Raw genomic sequence first — 26,285 nt, 5'->3', positions numbered from 1 at the left:
TGACCCTAATAGCAGAATGACTGGCAATGACTAGTCACTATGACACACACTGACAGCCAGGGGGAAGACGCTCAATGCAGGAGCTGCCCTCTGGTGGTCAGTGCACTCCCACAGGGGGAGCTGTGCCCATACAAGTCAGGCTGATGGCTGCCAGGACAGCGGTGGTGGCAGGAGCTTCTCCCGTCTCCTCAACAGCACTAAGGATGTCTGACTGCAGCTTAGGCCTGCTCCCCGCTGGCAAGTGGACATCTGGGGCTGCCAAAGGGATGTCTGACTGCCAGCTTAGGCTCGATACCCTGGGGAACGGGCCTAAGCCAGCAGGTGGAAATCCCCTGAGGGGTCCCAGACTGGGAGAGGGCACAGGCCAGGCTGAGAGACCCCCCCGAGTGCACAAATTTTTGTGCACCGGGCCTCTAGTCCTATATAACAAAGGCCTAATATGCTAAGTGTCTGGTCGACTGGTCGGCCATTCAACTAATCGAAGTATAATATGCTAATGACATGCTAAGGCCACTCAACTGCTCGCTATGATGTGCACTCACCACCAGGGAGCAGACAGTCAACCAGTTGACCAGTCACTATGAAATGCACTGACCATTAGGGGGTAGATGTTCCAAACAGTAGGTTAGCTTGCTGGTAGGGTACAGGGTGAGATGGGCCAGACATGCCCTGGAGACTTCCCTCAAAACTTCCCTGGCTGATCAACCTCCCATGTCTTTTCCCTGCCCCAATCATGCACCAGTAGGGTTTCTCAGCCTGGTCTCAATCTGGGACCCCTCAGGAGAGCTGGTTTTGGCCTGATGCCACAGGCCAGGTGGAGGGACCCCATGGGTGCATGAATTTGTGCACCAGTCTTCTAGTATTAAATAACTGTAGAAGTTAAAAATTAAATCTTGTACATCTCCTTTTGATGTTGCTGTACTCTATTCATTGTCTGCAATAAAGTGGCTCTGACAGTGAAACGGTTTGAGTCCTCTGAATCCTTTCAGCAATTAAAAACTTAAGGTGATGATTTTAAAATTAACACAGACTGCACAGAAAAACTGTACCTCTGAATATAAAGAGAAGAAAATGAAGCAGAATTAAGCTGCAAGTTTTCTATCATATCTTATTCTTATTTTTCATATTTCACCCCAAAAAGGCTAAAACCGTGCATTTCACAATAGCATTATCCAGCCACCCCACAGCTTCTGAGGAAGTCAGGTCCTATGCCCTATGATTGAATTGCATTCAAGTTCAAAAGTGAAGAGGTGATTCTGCATTGGTGTGGCCCCACAGGGAAGAAGAAGCAGGTAGACATGACACTCTGGAAAAAGAACATGATTTCAAATGTAATATACATTTAACTTTTTATTTAAAGTAACAAACATGCACTGAGAAAACTCACATCTATAGTAATAAAAGTGTAATATGCTAATTATACCAGACAGCCAAATGACCTTCCTGACATCCTTCCAGATGACCTTCCAGATGAAGCTGGGGCTGCGAGGGCCAAGCCGCTTGCACGAATTTCATGCATTGGGTCTCTAGTATTAAAATAAATTATTACAAAGTATTCATCACCCAGGTTTGTGACAATAATATCTTATCACTAGCACCTGAGAGCACTCCCTCATGTTCCTTATATAGATCTATCTACCCTCAGAGAAATCCTAAACATGTCTAACTTATTTCCCCAGAAATTAATATTTGATAAATCCTAATAAGTCAATTTATGGGTTTGTGAACTCTGTTATATTTTGTGTTTGGTTACTGTCATTCAATAATATTTATGTAAAATTAATCCCCATTGGTTTGTGTGGAATTGCAGAGTCATTTTTGTGTGGCAGTATAATACTCCATCCCACTGTATATTACAATTTATTTATACAAAATACTGTGGACTCACATTAGTGTTGATTTTAGTTAAAATATGAAGAGTAATACAGCTAAGAACATTGGGTACATATATTTAGTGCACATTTATATTATTTCTATTTGCTATATACCTTAGTGGAACCACTAGTCATGAAATAGGCAAATGTTTATCTTGGACAAAGACTGACACTGGTTTCCAAGGTGCTCTTGCCTGTTACACTTACATCAGCATTTCTTAATATTCCTTTTGTTTGTTTTGGAAACACTTGGTCTGGCTTTTTCTTTTTTTTTTTTTTCATTTTAGTCATTCTGATGATTGTGTCATTAATTCATTATGTTTTTGTGAAGTGCCCATTCAATCGAATCTATTGCCTATATACTATTGTATCAGTTGTTTTTCCTACTGAAATATTCTCAATTAAATTTAAACAAGTTAGAGACTGGATCCATGTGAAGAGTTATGCTTGGCCATGCCAAGTTTGTTATATTAATTAGATACTCAAGTATGGAGGCCAAGAAGTCAAGTGGACTATATGAGTTTGGAGATGAGGATAGACGTAAGTTTAAAGCTATATATTTAGATGCTTTCAGACTATGGGAGGATTAACGCCATGGAACTAAACAATATCAGCCAGACTAAAGCTAACTCCTTGGGTACTCCATCCCTAAAAGGTTTGGAAAAAGAAATATCAGAAGGGAGACTTGAAAGAAATGGCTAGTGAGTTAAGAGAGAAACCAAGGGTTTGACAGGTTTAGGATTTCAAATGAAGAGAAGCATATTTCAAAAAAGAAGGGATGATCAAGTCTACCAAATAGCACTGAGGGGATGGTTAACATGAACACAATTTAACAAGATGAACATTGTTGGTGACTTTGGAAAAATAAGTGATTTCAGTAAGAATAAAATTTGATGGGAACAGATTGATGAGAGAATAACATATTAGATATTTTAAAAGGCAGCATAGATACTTCTATGATACTGTCCTAGAGTAAACTAAAGAACTGGGAGGTGTTTGGAGGTGTACTGTTAAAGGGACAAATCGTTTTGATTAAAGATGAAAGATATGATAGCATAAATTTGGTTTGCACTTGATCCTGAAGGTTAGGAAAACATTGGGAATGCAGCAAAAAGGGAATAATTGCTAGAGATGAATCATTGTGTGAACTCAAGTGGGTGGACTTGATTATACAGTACAGGAGTTGGTAGAGAAATAATTCATCACAATGAAATAATTACCCCACAGTCAGAGACAATGAATATAAGAGCTTCTTGCAGGTCTTCTTTTTAAATCATTGATTTAGAGGAAGGGAGAGAGGAATAGAAAAATCCATGAGAGAGAAACATCAAAACTAATGCCTCCTGCTTGCCCCCACTCTCCTCCCCACCCCGCTGGGATCAAGTCCACAACCTGGGTATATCCCCTGAATGGGAATCAAATAGGCAACCTTTTGCTATAAAGGATAGTGCTCAACCAACTGAGTCATACCACCCCAGCCAGGTAACTTCCTGTAGGTCTTTGATTCTTGGGCATTACTGGCTAAAACCACATAACCCAGCTCATTCTGACTGTGGTATTGGCTCTTGTTGCTCTGATATAAGTCAAGTCAGTAATATGGTGCCGCAGTATTTGCATTTGCAGTGCATTAACGTACTGTGCAGTGCACGAATCACATTCAAACTTCAATCACACCCTTTGAATTGGCTCTTATATAGATGTGGAAATTGAAGCTCCAAAAGAGCAAGTAAATTTAAAAGCAATCCTTAGCTGCTGTGTTGCAGATCTGTGAATCAGGTCTCACATTTGAAACTATTTTTCAGGAGGATGACCATAAAATTTGACATCTAATGTTGTGTACTTTGGAGGGTGAAAGGCATAGGTGTAATGGTTTAAACTAGGACTATGGGTGTAAAACAAGATTTTCTAGAGCAAACACAGGGTATGATTTTCTTTTCCTTCACTTTTTGATATCTTTTATATTCAATTCAAAGCATTCTATTTAATTTTAATTCTTTCAAGGCTATTTTTAACAATAACTATCTAAAGTTAACATTAAAGAGGTAATTAGGTTTTAAAAATTATAATAAAGACAGAAACACTTGTATATGCATCAAATATTAATTTATTGAAATGACTGGTTTGGAAATAGTAATAATAAGCACAATTCCAGGAACTATTTTACACATATTTTAGGTGCAATTATAGTATTTCCAACTGAAAATTAAAATTCTGTGGTACTTTTCAAATTAAAATTTGGAAAATAGAGGTTATGAGTCAAAATCAAATTAAGGCAAATGCTATATAATACATAAAATAAAGAAATAAGTTTTTATTTTTCCATGTAGAATCACTAAAGAATTGTTACTTTTTTTGATAGCATGATACAAAGATTGAGCAGATGCCACATTTCCAGTCACAGTCAATTCTGTGGAATAGAGAACAAATATAGAATTAGTTATGTAAATCACCATACATATCTCACCATTTACAACTTTGGCATAACTAATTCATTAGAGAAATGTTATTACAAATGCACCATGTTGTGCTCTATCTTGCATATAAAATTTCTAAGGACCAAATAACATTTAACTTGCAATTGTTTCAATATCTAGTCTACCATAATCACTAAAAAATTTGTATCTTAAAAAAACGTTCCCCCTTTTAATCCTCACACTGAGACTCATTAGTTTTATTTTGACACATGAGTTAAAAGACAATATGTACATTTTGAATGTGATAAAACAATTAAAATTTATGGAACCTAAGGTATATAAATGAAAACACAAGTTGATTTTTAAAAAGAGTTCAAACATATTTGTAGTAAAGCAGAAGAAACTTTTAGGTTTTTTCTAAAAATGATGATAAGCATACGGACATAAGCACTTGAAATTAAACCATTCAAATCAGTCAATAACACATAATTAAAATTAAAATACAAAGATACATAATTTCAGGTGAGTACATAGTAGTCAACTGTTTAGGTGTCTATGACACATTGATAATTAATAAGTAAGTTCATATATTGATGGAATTTCTCACTACCTTTAGCTTATCCAGGACAATGAAATATAAAAATGTATTAACTATAAGCATAATCAGTCTAATCTCCAAACTCCCAAAGCTTACCAAAAGTGAAGGGTAAACATTAATTTTGAAATCCTCTTAAACCTTAAAAAACAAAACAAGATAAATAAATTACAATTCACTTTTTGGCAAGTACATTCCTTCTAAAAATTCTGAGAAATGAAATAATCATCTCAATTGTCTGCTCTCTCATGTACATGCATAAAAACAAGATGTGAATAAAAGCATGTAGAGAATAGATGTTCACAAGGAAACTTCAAAATTGTATAAAAGAATAAATCGTCTTTATTCCACACCCAGATTACCAAATTTAATTCTGGCTTCAGTAAGCCTTAACTCCCTTTGTCTCTATTGTCAAGAGATTGATTAAATCAGACTCTGAAATTATTTCTTCTCAATACTCAGTATCTTCTACACAGAAAATCAGAACAATTATTTCTAAAAATCTGCAATTACTCCTACACATTGGTATTTAGGCGGAAACACGTTTTCTAGGTTATTTTATTGTGTAACTAGTGTTGAGAATCCTTGATCTAAAAAACTATGTGAATTTTTGGATCCATCGAATAGTCATTTATACTTTTATTCTGGATCTCTCACAACTTCTACTCTCATATACACATCATGAATGAAACAGCAGAGTTAATAAGGCAGGACTTACTTGTTGGAAGTTGTAAGCTGGGGCCATAGGCTGAGCCACAGGGTAGAACTCCCCGTTGAGGTCAAACAGAGGCTCCTGCATAGTCATCACTCTCTGGGGGTAGGTCAGCACTTGCTGGGAAAGAGGCAGGACTTTGGACTGAGGAAGGGAGACCAGGGGCTGAGCTGGAAGCATGGGAGTCTGAAGAAGAGGCTGGGGGATCTGGGGCATCCAGGGCTGGAGCAGAGGCAGAGGAAGCTGTGCTTTGAGATCAGTGAAGTTTGGGATCTGGCGCTGAAGAAATGGCACTACTGGAGATTTGGGCAATTGCATCACATTGCGCTTAGGAATGATGGTCTCCTTAGCATTGGGGACTTCCATCACTTCAGGCTGAAGGAGAGGCAGCACCATAGCAGGCTGAGCAAGAGGCAGGATGTTTTGTGGAAGGGCAGGGTAAGGCATGGGCTCAGCATAAGGATAGAAAAGAGGCTGTGGCTGAACAAAGGGGTGGATTTTGTCCTGGCGTTCATCCTGGAAAAAAAGAAAAATCTCTAAGTCCAAGATTCAGCTATAATTGTCATTCATGATGAATTAACCTCCTCTCTATTGAGGAATCCTGAGTGAAAGAGAGAAGGAAAATCTTTTATTGATGCTGGTTAAGAAATTATTTGCGGACATATGAAGACGAGTTAAAAACTCATTGAGGGATTTTCTCATTAATCCACCCCCTTCATAGGTGGACCCAGATCAAACTGAAATCAACGTTTAGGGATTTAAAGCGTGTTTCTCCTTTCTGAGTTGCCTTCAATACCATGGCTAGCTGTACAGTTTGGTGCTCAGCGGGCATGAACTTTTCAATATAATGCGATAATTATAAACCAAATTGTGTTCATATAATAAAGGGTAATTTTGAAAAGACTTAGAGAGGAACATTGCCAAGGTTTTCTTCTATGTGTTTTAATGAAAAGTAAATCTTAATTGTAGGAGTTGCTTAACACTAGCTAACTTCTAGTACTACTTTCCTTAGTAGATAGTCATTATTGCAAGTCTTTCAAGAGGCATCATTTTGTCAAATCATTTTGATATAAGTTCCAAACAAACCCAACCCATTGGTACAACAGAGAAGCTGAAATATTAAAATTACATAAATATGTTACCATACATGTAATTTAATTAAATATTTTTCTGTAGTCTAAGAAAATCTTATTTTTAAGCAAGCTCTACTACTTAATAATTGTGTGATATTGTCACACAATTGTGTATTCAATTGTTCTGTACCTCACTTCTCTCATCTGTGGAATAGAAATTCTTTTATGAAGCGTATGTATTCATCAATGTTAATATAAAAAATAAAATTTTAACATAAGTCATTGAGTACTTACTGTGTGCTAGCTCATCAACCTAAGAGATTATTAATATTCTCAGTTTATAGATGAAGAAACTAAAGTGCAGAGAAACTTGGGGCCAAGGTTATACAGCTAATTAATTATCAAAATAGGATTACCATATTTCCTCACCATTTCTTTTATCACATATCTATATTGAGAATAAGTGAACCTAGTTCCCAGCCTGGAAATGTATCTACTATTGTGTATTTATGGAAAACAGGTACTCACCATTATTATAATAAGCAAGTCAATAATTATTCTTAAGTATTTAGTCTATACAAGTGGATTATGAGCTTAAAAATTCATCTGTCTTAGCAATATATTGTCAAATTTTTGTATCTTATATGAAATTTATTTTATTATAATTTTTAGACTGAAAATGCACATATTTATATGTATTATATTTTATAATATTTTTGAAAATATTTATTATAAATATTTAATAGTAATCTTATTATATTTTATAATGATTTTTAAAATATTCTTATCATGAACAACTTACCTCTTTTTGCTGCTGATTGTAATTTTCGAACTTCTCAGGTTTCTGCTAGAAACAACATGAAAAGAAATAGTAAAATCTGTGAAAATCAAATGTAGAAAATATATACATTTAAATATAAAGGTTTACCCTCTCCCCTTTTGTGGTATGTAAAACCGAAACCCATTACCAGAAGGAAGAGGGTTGGAGGGTAGTAAAACAAATGAGGCCAAATATATGGTGAAGGAAGATGACTAGACTTCAAGAGATAGGCAAACAATGCTATATACATATCATGTATCATAGAAATGTACATCTGAAACCTATATGATCTTATTAACCAATGTAACTCAAAAATTTCAAATAAATAAATGTTTTTACCTTGTTGATGTGGGTGATAGACTCCTTTAGGAAAATAAAAATAAATATAGGCTAAGTTTTCATAGAAAATTTTTATTTGCCAATATGAAACAGAAAATGAAGACATTTAAAAGGTTAATGTGGATTTCTTTCTTGCCAACATCATTAAAAACACAGCATAATTACTGAAACTTATATGTTGATATGCTCTGCACAAGTCTGTTCTATAAATACGATAGATGAATGCAGTCAAGAAAGAAAAGAAAGTTAGTGAACATAGTACAACAAAAAGCATTTAGTAAACTCTAATTTTCCTTCTCATTATGTTCCCTTCCTATATAAAAACAAATGACCTCTAAGATGCCATCTGATTCTAAAAGAATAAAATTCATTAATAAGAAATTATAATAAGTGTAAATACATTCTATCCATTACTCTTAGTTCATTGGTTATGTTCAGATTTCAAATGAATTGTAAGAACTAAATACTTTCCCTATGATAACCTTTGCGAAGAGATAAAATATACCTAGGTACCAATTAGCAGGTGACAGACCCCAAAAGTGATGCAAGTGTAAATATCTGCCTGACTCTCCCAGGCATATTTAAGACTAAAACTAAGTCTCACTTTTCTGATTTACTAAAGTGACTCCTATAATGACAAAATATGTCCTTTTGCATGTCTGCCCACCCCTTATATTGCCATTTTTTCCTATGGGCATCTGCTTTTCAGTCTGTACCACAGCTCTTAGTCAATGTGTGATCCACAGAAGGTGCTCAATGAATACCAAAACAGTGAATGGGGTCAGTGTGGAGAGAGCTCCAGTCATATAAAAGCAGTGTAGCATTCACTCAAAGAAGGGGGTGAGGCAAGTGACAACATTTCAAGTAGCAGCTAACATAAAAAGTAGCATAGAGAATAGGGAATTCTGTAGACATTTATTTTGTCCTTAAACATATAATGGAAATTTACATCAAAACTTACATGTCAGAACTAGCTGCATTGACTTAAGTGCCCCAAAATAACACAATATAAAGAGTTGCTAGCATTTACTGTCCAAAATGGAAAATTCCCTCAGAATGAACATTGTCTTACCTCACTGCTAGAAATGCTTTCTATCGTCTGTAAAGAAAAATACAAAATCAACAACTGGATCATCAAAGGCTGTTACTTTTTTAAGAGAAATGTTTTATTGATATTACTATTATTAATCCTCACCCAAGGATATTTTTCCATTGATTTTTAGAAAGAGTAGTAGAGAGAGGGAAAGACAGAGAGAAACATCGATGTGAGAGAAACACATCGACTGGTTGCCTCCTGCACACGCCCTGATCAGTGCCCAAGCCAGGGAGGAGCCTACAACTTAGGTATGTGCTTTTGACAGGAATCAAACCCAGGAACTTTTGGTCCACAGGTCAATGCTCTATCCACTGAGCCAAATTGACCAGGGCTTTTATTGATTTCAGAGAGAGAGAGAGAGAGAGAGAGAGAGAGAGAGAGAGAGAGAGAAAGAGAGAGGAAGAGGAAGAGAGAGAGATTTGGGAGAGAAGCATCTATTGGTTGCCTTTGTCTACTGCCACCAGGGTTCGAACCTGCAACCTTTTGGTGTATGGGAAGCTGCAAACAACTGACCACACCAGCCAGGAAAGAATGTTACTAAGGATGGTTAGACAAATTTTCTCTGAATAAAATATCTTACCTCTCTGGATACACTGATTTGTTCCTTCTGTAAAGAAAAAAAAAATCACCATTTAGATTCAATAGCTATCTTATTTTTCCTACTTACTTTCTACCTTCTTTATACAGAACTATCACCTTCACAAATTTAAGAAATAAAAAATGTATGTTTTTTGAGAACCTTAAAAGATAATTGTGTTTTATGTCTTTTATATTTGACTAGAGGCCTGGTGCACAAAAATTTGTGCATTTGGGGGGTTCCCTCAGCCTGGCCTGTGCCCTCTTGCAGTCTGGGACCCCTCGAGGGATGTCCATCTGCTGGCTCAGGCCCGCTCCTGGGGGATTGGACCTAAGCTGGCAGTCAGACATCCCTCTGGCAGCCCAGGAGCCCCTGGAGATGTCCACTTGCCAGCAGGGAGCAGGCCTAAGCTGCAGTCGGACATCCTTAGCTCTGCTGAGGAGGTGGGAGCAGCTCCCACCACTACTGCTGTGCTGGCAGCCATCAGCCTGGCTTGTGGCTGAACAGAGCTCTCCCTGCAGCAGCACACTGACCACCAGGGGGCAGGTCCTGCATTAAGCATCTGCCCCCTGGTAGTCAGTGTGTGTCATAGTGACCAGTCATTGCCAGTCGTTCTGCTGTTAGAGTCAATTTGCATATTACCCTTTTATTATATAGGATAGAGCTGGTGCATGGGTTGGGGCTGGCTGGTTTGTCCTGAAGGTTGTCCCGGATCAGGGTGGTGGTCCTGATGGGGTGCTTGGCCAGCCTGGGTGAGGGGCTGATGGCTGGTCAAGCCCCCCATAGGGACCCTCACCCCATGAGGGTATAGACAGACTGGGTGAGGGGCTGATGGCTGTTTTCAGGCTGGTCACGCCTCCCAGTGACCCAATCTCCCAGCCTCTCCTTTCTTTCTCTTATTTTTTTTTTTCCAGCATGTATTTGGGATTTATTTATCTTCTATAATTGAAACTTTGTAGTCTTGAGAGGAGCCCAGTGCCACCCAGGGCAGGTGGGAAGCTTGGCTTCCTCCATCGCCATAGGCAACCCAAGCTTCCTGCTCGTTCCAGCTCTGTGGCTACTGCCATCTTTGTGACAGAGTGATGGAATGATGGTTAATTTGCATATTACTCTTTTATTATATAGGATAGTTCTAGTTGTATATTATTATTTTATCTAAATGAAGAACAATTTTTGATGGGTAACAGAATGAGAGTTATTTGAATTTTATCACTTTTTATTCTGAATATAAATATGTTTATGATGATTATTATTGCCTGGTTTTCCACCTTCTGGATTTCTTTGGGTAGACACAGGTAGGATTTGGCCCATGCCCTAAGTTTCATCATCAGTTTCATCACTGTAATAAGATATATTTATCTAGGTTGCACATGCAAGCAAGATACATTTTCTGCACTATTACTCTTTTCTATTTGATGTTTGTGTCTTCTTGTTTTGTCTGTGGCTAATTTGTTTGTTTTTTTGTTTTCGGTGAGAAAGTGGTGTAGAAAGCATTTAAGCCACATTTTCAGCCTTATAGGACACGATTGAAATAGTGAGGGAATATAAATGATTTTCTTAAAAGTATAGAAAACAACTTTTGAAATTCTGCTTTATTTGTAAATTTAAAATATTGGTGATGTTATCTACACATGAAAAAAGAATTCACTATAAGTTAATCATTTATAGATTTTCTTACCTGCTTTGCAAAAGTAAAGGCCACCAGGCAGGCAAAGATGAGGACCTTCATGGCTCTCTCAAGTCCTGTGAATGAGAAAATGGTAGTATGGCTGTCAATCTAATATATTTTCTTAATTCAGTAGGGTTACTTTTCTTATAAGGAAACAAAGATAATTCCATGTCTTAATTTTAGAAAAAATAATAATAGATGTTTATTATATAACCAAAATCAATATCTTCTATGGCTTTGTAGTCTTACATATCAATTTTATACTTCAATTCCAGCCATTCAGACTTTTCAGCTATCACCTCTACCCTACCTCAATACTTTTCATCTTATTCACAGTACCATATGCTGTTTTTCTTTTCTGAAAACAGGAAGAAGTTTTAAATATTTATATGAATTTTATTAATTGATTCATTTATTAAAAAATAATAATATTTATTTAGCACCCTTTATTGCCGGATGCTGTCCAGGATGTGGGTTTACAGCAGTGAACTAAATATTAAAGTCTCCACACTGATGTATCCTTGGACTTATTTAACAGACTGGTTAAAGACTGATAGAAGATCATATTTTATTTTACCTTTTCTTTTACTAAACAGTTTTCATGAATATCTGTTTTAATCATAGTTTCTTATCCTATATAATAAAAGGCTAATATACAAATTGACCAAAAGGTGGAATGACTGGTAGCTATGATGCACATTGACCACCAGGGGGTAGAAACTCAATGCAGGAGATTCCCCCTGATGGGCAGTGTGCTCCCACAAGGAAGCGCCACTCAGCCAGAAGCCCTGAGCTGGGCTCATGGTTGGTGATTGCAGGGACAGTGGTGGGAGCCGCTCCGTCTCTGTTGCAGTGCTAAGTATGTCTAACTGACGGCTTAGGGGAGCCAGCGTAAGCCATCACTCAGACATCCCCTGAGAGCTCCTGGATTGTGAAAGGACGCAGGCTGGGCTGAGGGACCCCCACCTGAGTGCACAAATTTTGTGCACTGAGCCTCTAGTTTCGTATAAGACTTTTTTTTTTGAGCACTTCATTATTTGCCCCACTTATCCACATTTTTTGACACTGATCCATTTTTTTTCTTCACAGTCTTCATCTCCAAACACCTAATTATGTCTCTTCTCTTTTATGCCATATAACGTTAGATATCATGCACTATGCCTCTTCTTTTTTCACTGATCTCTTGATGACTTACCAAAGCATCAGGTTCTCTTGCCTAGTCCCCACTGTAGGCTACTTCTTATCATAGCATATCATAAAATATAAGTTAACACTTTTGACTGAAATGTACCAAATGCTTGATTTTGTTCCATCTCTATAATTTCTTTTTCTTTTTTTTTAATATATTTTATTGATTTTTTACAGAGAGGAAGGGAGAGAGATAGAGAGTTAGAAACATCGATGAGAGAGAAACATCGATCAGCTGCCTCCTGCACATCTCCTACTGGGGATGTGCCTGCAACCCATGTACATGCCCTTGACCGGAATCGAACCTGGGACCTTTTAGTCCGCAGGCCGACGCTCTATCCACTGAGCCAAACCGGTTTCGGCTATAATTTCTTGTAAAAAAATGTTTGTGCCACCAATATACTTTGACATACAATCTTCAATCCTAGATTTATAAGCTAAATTTCTGAACTATAAATATTTCATCAAAAGCATCCCTACTTCATCTGTAAAATATCCTTTGTAATTTTTAATGCTGAAAATATTTCCCTTTAAAAGGCAAAAAATATGTTTTCTAGATTTTCTTACAGGTACTACTTATTTATTAATTTTACTTTGCTTAAGAGCTCCATATGTCTCTAGTTAATTTTTTATTGTCAGGTCTCTATGTATATTCTGCTACATTAGAGATCATTATGTGTAGGGAAGATCCAAATTGCATTTTCTATATTTTATAATTAAAATTTTTAAGCCAAAACGTTACCATTGAATAATAGACTAAGGTACTCTTTCTTTTAAAATTTCTCTTTTGTTTTTGTTTTCAAGGTATTTCTAGCACTTCCAGATTTTTTATTACAAACTTAAGCTTAGTTTCTTTTTAGCTGAATTTCTTTTTTACTTAATTTCATGTCTATTTTAATATTATTTTGAAATATAATTTGAACAATAAAGTAAGATACTGCATGTTGTAAACAAGTTTGGTGAATACACTCATCTAAAAAAATTACCCATAAGCATTTCAAGTAGTACATGTTCCAAAAGAACTCCCACAATATCCTACTCAATACACCACTTGATGAGTAAAGCCTTCCCAATAATTATTCATATTCTGTTATAATAATTTAAATATATTTTCTTTTATGACTATGATATGCCTAATCTAATTGGAAGTCTTATTTAATTTAGGAATCAGATATTTTAATATAGCTTGCTAACTAGCCTTGTACTAAAAATATATACATATTAACCACCATTTCTACATTTTTTGTCCATATGAAGCTTATGTGGTCATTATAATTTCTACCAAATATGTATAGGCATTTCTACTTTTTATAACCTAAGTGTTGAAAATAATGTCACCACTACTTCAAATACCTTTATTTCAAAGACTACACTTAAAAAATTATTTTCTTCATATATCTCAATCGAGTTGAAATAAAGCTAAAGAGAAGATACAGCAACTTTATATCTGAAAGTCTTACCTTTTTTTCCAAAGTGGAGGACAAGAAGTGAAAGAGGAGCTAAGTCGGTGATGGACTGTCTGTTTTTGTGACTGTTTATATACTGTATTCAATGGTATGTTAATTTTGTGGCTTGAAAAAAAATCAATAGTATGTTTAAATTCTAAGAAGTCTATATGATTAGAAAAAGATTTCTGCTTAATATCTGTCCCCAGAAATGCTGGGGGGCATTGTAACAAGAAAGCAATTCAATTTTGATAAAGGAAATATGTCCAGGAAATAAAATTGTTTAATAATTAAAGATAATCATCAGAGGACTGTGACCCTCTGGCTCAAAATCCAAAGCATGAAGATACAATTAGGTCTCTAGTATTTGGTGAATCTCAATATCTCAGTTGTGGGGGAATGCTATATGAGAGCCACAGAAATTCAGGGGGCTTCACTAAGGCCACAATTTCATGCTAAACTGAGCAGTTGTTAATGTTTTATGCTGCAATAGAGAAAAATAACAAGATAAGAAATCCATGATGCTAGCTTATTCATAAGTCAAATGCTTGGCTCCCAGGGTCACTTGGTTTGGGAATAACAAATCAATAACTTAATAGTAATATATTAAAAAATATTTTTAATCTTTACCTGAAAATGTGTTTAATTGATTTTTTTTAGAGAGAGAGGAATGAGAGAGGGAGGGAGAAACCTCGGTAGATCATATATACCCTGACCAAGGATAGAACCTACAACCTGGCTATGTGCTCTGACAAGAATTGAACTGCTACCATTTGGTGTGTTTGGATGATGCTCTAATCAACTGAGTCACAGTGGCCAGGCAAAACTAACATCTTGTATGCAAAAAAAATAATCCTTTCTCTGTAATGGAACATAACAGAAAAGGAATCTGGATGTCTGGTTTAAGTAAAATCCTTGGTAAATTTGTTATAAAAGTTTTATTAAATGCCATGGAGACTTATTTACCTGATAAATATTGGTTACCTGTCTCTATTCAAGCATGCAAACTATAATAGCTTCTTCTTTTTTTTTTTTTTTACTTAGAACCAACCCTATGCCAGGCATTGTGCCCTTTAAGACTTATCTTGTATAATTGTAACAAAAATATCATAAGATAACCTTCTTCTCCATATTTTCAATGAAGAAATCGAGACACCAAAAGACACTTGCAAAATTCATATTATTTGTTAATTTCAAAGATACCAGTTAAAACCAGATCTGAGTACTTGCATTTTTATTTGATTATATGCAATGCTGTGTCTTAACCCCATGAGATTTTATAATAAGATTGAGTTCACAATGTAGCATTTGGGCTTAAATGTTCATAATTTGAGAAAACTCCATATTGTTTTTCATAATGGTTGACCCAGTGATCCCACCTCTAGGAATATATCCTGAGAAATATGAAACACCAATCAGAAAGAATGTATGTACTTCTATGTTCATAGCAGTGCAATTTATAATAGCTAAGGTCTGGAAACAGCCCAAGTGCCCATCAGTAGATGAGTAAATAAGAAAGCCGTGGTACATTTACACAGTGGAATACTATGCCACAGTAAAAATGAGGGTTCTCTTAACCTTTGAGACAGTATGGAGGGACCCGGGAAGTATTATGCTCAGCGAAATAAGCCAGTCGGAGAAAGACGGGTAACACATGATCTCACTCTTATGTGGAATCTAATGAACAAAATAAACTGATGAATAAAATAGATCCAGAGACATAGAAGCATGAACAGACTGTCAAATCTCAGAGAAAAGTCGGGTGGGTGGGAGGGAAGAGGTCAACCAAAGAACTTGTATGCATATATGCATAACCCATGGACACAGACAATAGGGTGGTGAAGGCGTGGGGCAGGGGATGGGGATGGGCTAGAAGGGGTTAATAGGGTTGGGCGGGGGTGGGGGTGGGGGGGAAGAAACAGGAAATATGTAATACTTTCAACAATAAATATTTTTTAAAAAATAAATGTTCATCATTTGTTATGCCTGGATTAGAGGAATGGGCACTTTTGCTGAATGTGAGCAGGAGCCGCTAATCTTTGAAGAGGTAATATTCTAGTTGAAACTTAAAAAGGAGTACAGTTGTGAGACATAGTTAAATAGGAATAAATTATTTTGACTGAAGGAAATATTGGTGCTTGAACAGAAATATGCTCCAATCAAAAGACTGAGACATAAGGGTACCTGAATGGATAAGAAAACATTATATATATATATACAGTCTATAAGAGACCAACCTCAGACCAACACATTCACACAGACTGAAAGTGAAAAGATGGAAAAAAAATTTCCATGCAAATGGAAATAAAAAGAAAAAGAAGGGGTAGCAATACTTATAACTGACCAAATATACTTTAAAATGAAAGCCCTGACAAGAGGTAATGAAGGCCACTACAAAATACTAAAGGAATTGATACAACAAGAGAACATAACCCTGGTAAACATATATGCGCCCAATATAAGAGCACTTAAATATATAAAAAGCTTTCAGAGGAGTTTAAGGGAGAGATTGACAATGATACAGTCATAGTAGGGGACTTTAACATCCCACTGACATCACTGAATAGATCTTCCAGACAAAATATTAAGAAGGAAACAGAGACTTTAAAAGAAACACTAGACCAGATGAATTTAATTGACATTTACAGAACATTCTACCACAAAGTTGCAGAATATACATTCTTCTCAAGTGCACTACCACCAATAAATCAACAAACAACAAGTTCTAGTGAGGATGTGGAGAAAAAGGAACTTTAGTACACTGCTGGTTGGAATGCAGATTGGTACAACCACTATGGAAAATAGTATGGAGTTTCCTAAAAAAAATAAAAATGGAAGCGATTAACCAATGAACTTAAATGCATATATTAGTATATATAACCCATGGACAAACAATAGTGTGGGGAAGGCCTGGGGAGGGGAAGGAACTGGAGAGGATGGGGTCACTAGGGGGAAATACTTTCAACAATAAAGATAAATTTCAGAAATGAATTTTCTCACATCTGAGCTCATATCGTGTGTAGGAGAGTAAATGATCATCAGCTAAGGTTTATGGAACTACAGCAGATTTTTTAAAAAAGGAAATTAGAGCCTAGGGAGGAGAAGGGTCTTGCCCAAAGTCCACAATATAGTCTGAAGCAGGCTTCAAAGTACTTAATATGTTTCTATTTACAATCAGAGCCTTTAAATTTCTCTGTCTCTTTAGTGATTGATGTTCATGTCTATAATTGGCTGATTGTGTCTGAAACTGCTCAATTTTACAATGTCCTTCTCTCTGGGCACTGGGTGTAATAGATACATTCAGGACTTAAGCATCCCTTCTAAAGTAAGTAAATAAAGCAGTAGCATAATTAACCATTTTCCTTCATAATATAACTTCTATTCATATTTTGCCAGATATATGAGGGAGGCGAACACTTCTAATTGTCATACATGCTTTATATTGCTTAGAAAACCTAAGTCAATGTCCATAGTCTATTTGAACTGTGCAGCATGTTCCTATTGATCTCAGAGAAAGCCGTGAAAGAAATGATGAAATGGTCCCAATGTTATAGATCCAATAAGAAAAGACTGCAGCTGCCAAGTTGCCCTATGTGTTAGCTCATTGTTGCCAAAGCTTAGGGGGAAAAAGTGATTTCTAAGAAATAAAGCAAGCACTCAACATTTCCTTTTTATTTTCTCAGCAAATGCTTTGCATATTGTGCAATAAGTACAGCATCTCCTTGTTCCTCTCTTTATTTGGAATTACCTGAATCAGTATAGTTTTGGACTCAGATGGGCCAGAAAAGTATGCAATACCATGACAAAGGAAATAATAAAAAGGTTTGTCCATAAAAAGAAATAAATTGAAAAGCCAGCGATTTAAGATAACAGGAGGTGCTAGTGGTTAGATATGCATTGGAACACAATGATAAGTAAGAAATAAAGTACCAGATGAGCAACACAAGATTTCCTGGTGCATAACTTGGGGTGCCGTTTCATACCATAATACATACATTTCATCCATTAAAACTTTATAAGACAATCCTGCATCAAGAATAAGATATAATTAAAGTGTTATAGGAAAATTCCAGGACAGGAGGAACAGGGAAACTGAGACAGGGAAGTTAAAACAAGGCCAAGAGTATGGGCAATTTTCAGCTGGCCATATCTTCCCCTGCCAAGGACACTTGAGAGCCAACTGTTCAAAGCCTCCCTAATGAGAGAATGCAGAAAAGGGAGAGAGAGGTAGGGAGGAGTTTTTCTCACCCCTTACCTTAAACAAAGAAATCAGCTGTTTTGTGGAAGGGGAAAGGAAAAAAGGGCAGTTTTATTTTTTTACTCTCAAGCAGAAAAGCCAGCAGACCAAGGCTTGACAAGACAAAATTGCCAGGTGCTTCTCATGAATTCTGGGAAGGCCACAACAAAGTAAAAAGGAACCTTGAGAATTAATCTGTACCAAAATATTCAGCAGAAGAATTTTTGAAACTTATGGACAGGAAGGTATGTAATGCCTTGAGTCCCCACCCCACACATTCTTCACGTCAGCTGAGAGCCCAGTCTGTCTGTGCTTCATAAGCCAGATGGTTAGATTTGCTTGCCTTGTTTCTTTAATAAAGGTGCATGCTTTAATTGTTTTCATAAAACTGGCTTTGTCACAATGCAGTCATCTGGAGTTTTCTCATTTAAATCCATTTAATGAAAAGACAAGAATTGAGGTTGGGGACAGCCCTCGCCCTCTGACTCGTGTCCGCGAGAGGTGCTGCTACCAAAAGCAAGGACAATGTGCCACAAACAGAACTTGTTCAGCCAAAGCTCCTTTCCGTACTGGGTGATGGGTCTGAAATGTTCCAGGATGAAATTTGGGTGAAACACAAAGGTTATAGCGGAAGCCATATAAACAATACCTTCAGGAAAGAAAGCAGATAGAAAAGCAGGATAAAGAGTACAAGAAAGGGTCCAAAATGTTCCAAAAAAGGAACTGTAAGAGACCCTAAATATCCTCCATGTGGTGTGTTCAAAATTACTCGGAGATGAAAACATTGAAGACGTGAGGATGTGCATTATTTGCTGAGGATACTACAACTATTTAGAGATAGAGCTGGTACTAAAAACCTCAGTTTATTGAGTAATGTTTGAAGCACTTCTTAATAACTTCCAAAACATGAGGAGGGATAGGAAAGAAAGTAAACGAAACAAATAATGTGGACTTGTATTGCCGCTACCTGCGCAGAGGGTTCAGGAGGACCTGTAGGAAGGCTGATGAACAATGAAGACACTACACAAGAAATAAGTTTTAAGCATGGGGCCCAGGTGGAACCTCTTTTGGGAAGAAGAAGAACCATGAGTCTTTGCCTTGCCTGTTTTTATTCAACTTGGCTACACATTTGCCCTTAGCAAAGTATGTAGGCAGAGCACATAGTAAGAAGATAGTATCAAAGGTCAGTAAAGCTCAGTAAAGCTCAGTAAACATTCACTCAAAGATGATCAGGTCAGGAAATCCTGACTTGGAGACCCCATATTCTCAGCAAGAGCAATCTGTGCTGGCATCAGCCCTGCTGGCGCCCAAGGTCCATGGCCTTCCAAGCTCCTTGCTGCACTTTCATTCCAATGCTGCTATGTGGTGGTCTCCAGCATTGTATAGTGATCCAGGTTTATGAACAAGATAACTTATAATTGATTAACTCTGACAAATTATTAAAGATAGATATATTTGCTCTAACAGGTTTGGCTCAGTGGATAGAGCATCGGCCTGTGGACTGAAGGGTCCCAGTTTCGATTCCAGTCAAGGGCATGTACCTTGGTTGCGGGCACATCTCCAGTAGGGGGTGTGCAGGAGGCAGCTGATCAATGTTTCTCTTTCATCGATGTTTCTAACTCTCTATTCCTCTCCCTTCCTCTCTGTAAAAAAATCAATAAAAATATATTTTTAAAAAAAGATAGATATATTTGCATTATATGTATAGATGGAGTATTTCAATTCTTCCCATGATATTATTCAAATGTAAAAAAATAACATATATGAACGGTTGCTATTAAAATTAATTTACAATGTTAATCAAGGATCATTGAATAAGAAACATGTTCTCTGAGCAGGCAGAGCTCATGGAAGCATAATGCCCAAGGAACTGATTTATAAAACATATTCTTACTCCTAATTACTTTTACTTTACATATATGCTCCATTTAATGAGGAGAATACATTCTAAAAAATGCATAGTTTGGCAATGTGTCATTGTGTAAGCATCATAAAGTATACTTATAGGAACCTGGATGGTATAGCTTATTATACACCTGGGCTATATGATGTACCCTATTGCTCCAAGCCTGTACTGCATATTACTATACAAAAAAACATGAGATTAAGTCAAGCACAATATAAAATGATGTAATCAATAGATAAGCCAATAATATAGTTGTTTATTATCATTATCAAGTATTATATACTATACGTAATTATGCCATACAACTCTAAATCTTTCCCTTCAATAAGCCATACAAAAATAACATTAATTTCTGAAGCTTCTAACTCATCACTCCCATTAGTAAATTATAGAAAACAATTACCTATTTTGTAGAGAAATTTGCCTCCATTTGGCATATCTGCCTTCAAATATCCACCCTCACTCTTCTATAAATGGATTTACATTTGATTAGATTTCTAATTTTCTCCCTCCAGTTATAAAGGTTCAAGTGACACATGATTTCTAAACATATTTTATCACTGCCTTGGTTTTCATTTCCTGCCTCCTCTTGAGTGATTTTTTTTTTCTAAAATATGTTTTCACTGATTTTTAGAGAGAAAGAAAGAGAAAGGGAGAGAGAGATAGAAAGATCGCTGAGAGAGAAACATCGCATGGATTGGCTCCTGCACACCCCTTGTGGGTGAATTAGCCTGGAACCCAGGCATTTATCCTAACCAGGAATCAAACCTGCAACCACTTGACGCATGGGTCAATGCTCAATCACTGAGTAACACCAACTAGGCACTGAGTGAATTATTTTAAATTACAGTGTTCTTCCTTATGAAGATTACTAGAGGCCCAGTGCATGAAATTCATGCACGGGGATTGGGCCTAAACCAGCAGTCGGACATCCCTCTCACAGTATGCCACTGCTGGCTCCTATCTGCCCCCCCCTGCCAGCCTGATCAACCTTAACCGCCTCTGCCTGCCAGCCTGATCACCTCTAAATGCCCCCCCACCAGCCTGGTTGCCCCTTACTGCCCCCCTGCCAGCCTGGTCTCCCCCAACTTCCCCTGTCTGTCAGCCTGGTCACCCCTAACTTCCCTCCCTGCTGGCCTGGTCACTCCCAACTGTTCTCACTGCTGGCTTGGTTGCCCCCAACTGCCAGCCTGGTCACCCTCAACTGCCCTTCTCCACAATCCTGGTTTCCCCCTACTACTACCCCTGCCAGCCTTGTCACTTATGGCTGCCTGCTGGTCATTACTGTTACTGTGACGGTGTCCCAGGCAATTTGCATATTCCTCTATTATTAGTATAGATGATGTTACATATAAAAATAATACTTAATGTTTATATTTGGACAATTTCTATCTGCAATGTGATTTATATACCTTCTCAACATAATTATATCTATTTCTAGATAAGAAAAAATTATAGTTTAAATAGATTAAGCAATCTCGAAATCATTATAACATTTTTTTTAAATCTTCATTGTTCAGATTATTACATTTGTTCCTCATTTCCCCCCCATAACTCTCCTCCACCCAGTTCCCACCCCATCCTCCTCCCTCACTCCCCAACCACTGTCCTCATCCATAGGTGCACGATTTTAGTCCAGTCTCTTCCCGCATCCCCCACACCCCTTTCCCCCCCAAGGATAGCCAGTCCACTCCCTTTCTATGCCCCTGATACTATTATAATCAACAGTTCATTCTGTTCATCAGATTATTCACTTGATTTTCAGATTCACTTGTTGATAGATGTTTATTTGTTGTTCATAATTTGTATCTTTACCTTTTTCTTCTTCTTCCTCTTCATAAAGGATACCTTTCAGCATTTCATATAATACTGGTTTGGTGGTGATGAACTCCTTTAGCTTTTTCTTATCTGTGAAGCTCTTTATCTGACCTTCAATTCTGAGTGATAGCTTTGCTGGATAACGTAGTCTTGGTTGTAGGTTCTTGGCATTCATCACTTTGAATATTTCTTGCCACTCCCTTCTGGCCTGCAAAGTTTCTGTTGAGAAATCAGCTAACAGTCGTATGGGTACTCCCTTGTAGGTAACTGACTTTCTTTCTCTTGTTGCTTTTAAGATTCTCTCTTTGCCTTTTGCTCTTGGCATTTTAATTATGATGTGTCTTGGTGTGGTCCTCTTTGGATTCCTTTTGTTTGGGGTTCTCTGTGCTTCCTGGACCTGTAAGTCTATTTCTTTCACCAGATAGGGGAAGTTTTCTGTCATTATTTCTTCAAATAGGTTTTCAATATCTTGTTTTCTTTCATCTTCTGGCACCCCTATAATTTGGATGTTGGTACGCTTGAAGCTGTCCCAGAAGCTCCTTACACTATCTTTGTATTTTTGGATTCTTTTTTCATTTTGCTTTTCTGGTTGGGTGTTTTTTGCTTCTTGGTATTTCAAATCGTTGACTTGATTCTTGTGATCCTCTAGTCTGCTGTTGGGAGTCTGTAAAATAATCTTTATTTCAGTCAGTGTATGCTTAATTTCTAGTTGGTCCTTTATCACAACATCCAGGGTCTCATTAGATTTCTTGTAGGTCTCATTAAGTTTATTAGCAGTTTCTGGAAAATTCTTGAAAAACCTTAAAAGTGTGGTTTTGAACTCTATATCCAGTAGTTTGCTTTCCTCCATTTCTGTCATTTGTGTCCTTTTTCTTTGTCTCCGCATTTTCACTTTAATCAACTTCCCTGTGTTGATAAAGTGGTTTTCTGTGCTAAGTGTCCTATAGGGCCCAGTGGTTCAGCCTCCCCAATTACCTGAGGAGGACACTCTTGGTGCACCCCCTTGTGGTCTTTGTGCACAATCTTGTTGTAGTAAAGCCTTGATTGTTGTAGGTATCACTGGGAGGAATTGACCTCCAGGCCAATTGGCTGTGAGAATCAGCTGTGTCTGCAGTGGGAGAACTTCTGTGCTGTAGACACCCCTCCTGGGCAAGATTTGCTTCAATGGGGCTTTGGTGCTTACTGGGTCTGCCCCCTGAGTGTGTACTTTATGGTTCCATGGAGCTGCAAACTGGATGGTCCAACTCTGACTTCTGGGTACACTGGCTCCTGGATCTCTAGGGAGGTGCTAATCTAGCCTTTGCCTGAGGCTATCCAGCAAGAGCCTCCCTGCAGGGCTTGGGCAGGGTGGGTCCCCCGGGATCAACCGGGTGGGGCTAGCAGTTATGGCTGCTCTCAGAGACACCACTTCTCAGTGTATTGGCAATTGTTGAAAGCCCCTCTTAGAGAAAGCTGCCCTCAAGTTCTGACTGATGCCAGACAGTCCTGATTCTCCTGTCTGAGTCTGGGTCCCCAGAGACTCGCCCAGAACTGGAGCTCAGAGCCTGAGACTCCCTCCCTATTGAAAACGACAACCACGCCTTCAGCCGCCAGCCCGCTCCTTGTGCGCCTCTGTACCTTAGTATTTTACTTCTGTACTGCACCTCCTCTGAGTCTCGGTATGCTTTTCCCTTCCTTCTAGTTGTAGAATTTCCACTCAGCCAGCCTTCCTGTGGTTCTGGATGATGTCCGTTCCGTCCTTTAGTTGTATTTTTGAAGTGGTTGTTCGAGGCAGCAAACTCTGGTGTTTACCTATGCCGCCATCTTGGTTTTTTCCCCATTGTAACATTTGTTCATGATAATTAACCTTCCTTCATGATATTTTATCAGCTTGGCTTCCAAAATTCACAAATGGTTTGGAAATTGTCCTCTCTTCAGCTATTTTTTTTTGTCTTTCTAGGAGATTTTCATGAACTTCTCTATTTTCTCTCCCATATTACTTTTTTATTATATAAGGGGCTGTATCCTTAGCCAACTTCTCTTCTGGCTCTGCACAATTTCTTCTATATGATCTCTTCAATTTTCATTATAATCAATAAGTTAATTACTCCTAAACATTCAGCTCCAGTCTGCACCTTATTTCATTTTCCCTCCCAGTTAAAAATCACATATTTAACCATTCTCTGGACTTTTCTCTCTGAAATTGTCTTCAAGTTTGTCCCTTTCACAAATTTTAAGATGTCTTAGTGTGTTAAGTCTACTATAACAAAATACCATTGACTGAGTGGCTTAAACAATAGACACTTCTTTCTCATAGCTCTGGAGGCTGGGACACTCTGGATCAGGGTTCCAGCATGGTGGTATTGTTTGTGCAGGCCTCCTTCCTGGGGGAGCTGCCTTTTTTCACTACCTGTCAAGGTAAAATGAGAAACCTCTAGTGTCACTATTTCCTGTGACGGCACTTAATCTCATAATGAGGATCCAAACTCATGACCTCTATTAACCTAACACCCAAAGGCCCCATCTACTAATACAACACATTGGTAGGTAGGCTTCAACATATAAATTGGCCAGGGTGTGGAAGCAAACATATGAATCATCACATAAGGTAAACCTTTTCAAGGCAGAAATAAGAAATTGTCACTTTGAATTTTTAATGCCCAAGAAGTTTTATGTTATTAATTGGTAGTCATATGTTGTCTTGTATTTGTCAGGGCAGTATTTTTCATTTTAACAATTCACACAGAAATATAACACTAACTTTTTTTTAGTTAAATAAATGACATCATGGGTCTCGTTATAGACTATAGGGCATACTTTCATTATAGGAGAAATACAAGATGGGGAGGAGAAATATGAGGAGAAGGGGGAGGAGGAGAAATAAAAACGAAAGGGCAGGAAGAGAAGAAGAAGAGAAATCCAGCACAAATATTATCATAAATACCCATTTAGAGATTGCATCTTTATGCCTCCAATTTAATGCCATACTTGTGACATAGTAGTCACTGTCTTTATTGAATTTTCCCTTGTATGAAAGACACTGGCATTTTCAAACAGTATGGTGTTTGGGTACAGCTGATATGACATTTGATTTACTTAAATATAAAATAACAGGACAAGTTTTGGTCCATCAATATTCTAAAATGGCCTACTGTTCATGGAGGAAGAATCCATAAGTAACACACAAAGGCTAGTCCTATGTGTAAATTCCACTTTTCTTCTTTCCTTCCATCACACATAATCCCCACACTTCATATCACCTTGAAGCAGAAAATGATTTGTGGAATAATGCCTAAATTTTGGTGTCCCAACCCAAAATATGGGTGAGTTAAGTTAATGGTAGTTTTTAACTGTATGTATTAGAATTTGTCACTTTTTATTACCTGGCAGTTTGTTTGTTTTTTCTGATGTTGTAGTTTGGTAGTGTTTCTGGATCACTAGTTCACATTTTGTTCAATAGGCTATAAATATAATAGATTTATTAGAATAGTGTCTAGTAACATGGCTTAAGAGAAATCACTGAAGAAATACTAGTAATTGAGTGAAGAAAGGAGGGAGAGGGGGAGAGAGAGAGAGAGAGAGAGAAGAGGAAGAAAATCATTTGAGATTTTCAAAATAAATAAAGCAGGATTTATTTATTTATTTAATAAGGTATTACATATGTGTCCTTATGCCCCCATTGTTCCCCTCCCCCACCCCCAGACTCATGCCCAGCCCTCCCTGGTGTCTGTGTCCATTGGTTAAGCTTATATGCATGCATGCAAGTCCTTTGCTTGATCTCTCCCCCTTACCCCTCCCCTCTCCTACCTTCCCTCTGAGGTTTGATGGTCTGATCGATGCTTCTCTGTCTCTGGATCTATTTTTGTTCATCAGTTTATGTTATACATTATATTCCACAAATGACTGAGATCATGTGATATTTATCTTTCTCTGACTGACCTATTTTACTTAGCATAATGCTCTCCAGTTCAATCCATGCTGTTCCAAATGGTAAGAATTCCTTCTTTTTTACAGCAGCATAGTATGCCATTGTAAAGATGTACCAGAGTTTTTTAATCTACTCATCTACTGATGGGCACTTAGGCTGTTTTAAAATCTTAGCTATGGTTATTTGTGCCGCTGCTATGAACATAGGGGTGCATATATCCTTCCTGATTGGTGTTCCTAGTTTCTTGGGATATATTCCTAGAAGTGGGATCACTCGGTCAAATGGGATTTCTATTTTTAGTTTTCTGAGTAAACTCCATACTGTTCTCTACAGTGGCTGCACCAGTCTGCATTCCCACCAGCAGTGCAAGAGGGTTCCTTTTTCTCTGCATCTTTGAGGATTTATTTTTTTAAAATCATACTTATTTCAATACTTACTGAACCTTGTATAACTTTTTTTTTTTCATTGACAATGTACTGGAGATTGCATTTAATGTTGAAAATCAACTATGTGCCATCAGTAATAGAAATAAATAAAAAATAATAAGGATAATAAAAATAATAAGTTGAATTGGACTTTATTTGACTTAATAAAATTGTTATAATGTTTTGTTTA

Source organism: Myotis nattereri (genome assembly GCF_964212035.1).
Source record: "Myotis nattereri genome assembly, chromosome: 1".
In the NCBI taxonomy this organism is placed as follows: Eukaryota; Metazoa; Chordata; class Mammalia; order Chiroptera; family Vespertilionidae; genus Myotis; species Myotis nattereri.
Note: the sequence above shows the minus strand (reverse complement) of the source record.